We start from the raw sequence: 2,116 nt of genomic DNA, 5'->3' as shown, positions 1-2,116 counted from the left end.
GCCTTCACCTCACAGGCACAGCTCGCTGCAGCATCCGCCTCCAAAATCTGCCAGACCTAAGTGGTTTCTGTAAGTGGTTTCTGTAATTCGTGAAACTCAAGAGGCTTTAACGTAATACCTGAAGCACTTCGGAAGAGGCACAGATGGAGGGCCTCTCCTTGGAATCCGATCATGTGTTCAAAGCAATAACCACTCTGCTACCTGCACATCTGGTCGAAAGTAAATGGACCATTCTCACCGAACACAAAGACCCTGCACTTCAAGCAGTCACGGGAGAGCGCAATCTTGGATTGACTACTCTCTAGCTTCAGTCAAAAGACGAGCTGAGCCCATTTCTGAATCAAATGAGAACGTGAATTACCCTCTCTTGAAGAACCTTTAAATAAACAGTAAGTCAAATCACCAGAAAGCTACAAATGCCACCACTGGTTTTCAATTTACTGTTTTATGGAAATTCACAAAAAGGTAGAAGTACACAAGCAAATGTATGCATTTTAGGAACTTGCATTGGAGACATTTTCACTTGTAGGCCACTAAACCTTAATGGCGGGAATTTCTGAATTTTGTGCCAGAGATTTTTTCCTTAGCAACCATTCTCTTTAAGATGTAACAAGACTACACACCTTTTTACCTCCGTGCTGGAAATCTCAGACCTAAATTCAGTGTCCCAGAAAAGCTTGTATGACTTAATCTTACATGAAGTTATACCGTACTAGTCATTTGTTACAAACGATCTCAAATCCACCTAAGAATTTGGCAAAAACTATATCCAGCTACCTTCCTTCCCTTCTCCTGTATTTTATTTCACCATTACTTGTGGTAGCAATTCATAAGCAACCCAGGTCCCTCTCAAAGTCTACCCTTAGAAAGCCAACTAAGAGAAATGTGAAAAGCAACTGCCTTATTGTTGACCTTCAGGCTAAAGACATCTGGAAGGAGGAGGAAACATAAAATTGGTCGGGTGGCAAGGGGGAATATAGGTTTAAACTAACAAGGACTTTACTCTGTTAGAAAAGTGTCAAGGTTAGGCTCAATGGTTAACATTAGCTCGGTAAGACCTGGGGCACCCGGCTGGCTGTCAGAAGAGCACGTGTCTCCTTAATCCCAGGGTTGTGAGTTCGAGCCCCGTGTTGGGTGTAGAGATTAAGTAAATAAAATTGTTTTTTAAAAACTAGGTTAAGACTACACTCCAGCACTCTTTCTGTGGGCTCTGGCACGTGTTTGATCACCCCCATTATAATCACTATAACCAAACCCTAAGACTCTTATCCTGAGAAACTGGTAAAGTGAAGATGAAAAGAAGGAGCACTGGCATCACGCTTGTTTTCCAAACCCAACTCCAGCACCAACTGGATGTGCAACCGTAAGACTTAATCTGAGATGTTTTATTTTGTACAATGGATACCATTTCACCAGGTAGTTGTGGACATAACCCAAAGAATGTAGAACCACGTCACAGTATCTATCAGGCTCCTTGGTAGGCAAGAAATATTCTTTCCCTTTCACCTACTGGAACTGAAAACCCTGCATTGCCCTCTGCCATCATTTTAGCCTGGTCCTATTCAAATCTCAATTCACCTAACTTCCTAGGTGATCAATCTCTAGGACCCTCCTGCTTTTTCTCCGTTTCCAACACCTCCAGACTTGTTTTCCTCAGACACACTTCTCTCTTGCCACTTCTGAGAGCTTACCAGGATTCCCCACTGCCAATCATCGACCGGTTGGGCTTCTGGTTTCTCACGTAAGCAAAGCCTGTTACAAATTTACTTGTGGACCCTCCTTCCCCTCCCCCTTAAACAATTCACTTATTTAAGAACCAATTCATGTCCCTATTCCCTCAAAAGCCACCCCAACTATTACCCACCAACTGAACTTGCTCTTAAATATTAATACAGCACTTGGGGCGCCTGGGTGGCTCAGTCGGCTGGGCAGCCGACTACAGCTCAGGTCATGATCTCACGGTCTGTGGGTTCAAGCCCCGCGTCGGGTTCTGTCCTGAGAGCTCAGAGCCTGGAGCCTGCTGCCGATTCTGTTTCTCCCTCTCTCTCTGACCCTTCCCTGCTTTGCTGTCTCTCTCTCTCAAAAATAATAAAAAAATTTTTTTAAAGTTTTAAAT

This window comes from Herpailurus yagouaroundi, unplaced genomic scaffold, assembly GCF_014898765.1.
Source record: "Herpailurus yagouaroundi ecotype Mexico unplaced genomic scaffold, PumYag 188, whole genome shotgun sequence".
NCBI classification, from domain to species: domain Eukaryota; kingdom Metazoa; phylum Chordata; class Mammalia; order Carnivora; family Felidae; genus Herpailurus; species Herpailurus yagouaroundi.
Note: the sequence above shows the minus strand (reverse complement) of the source record.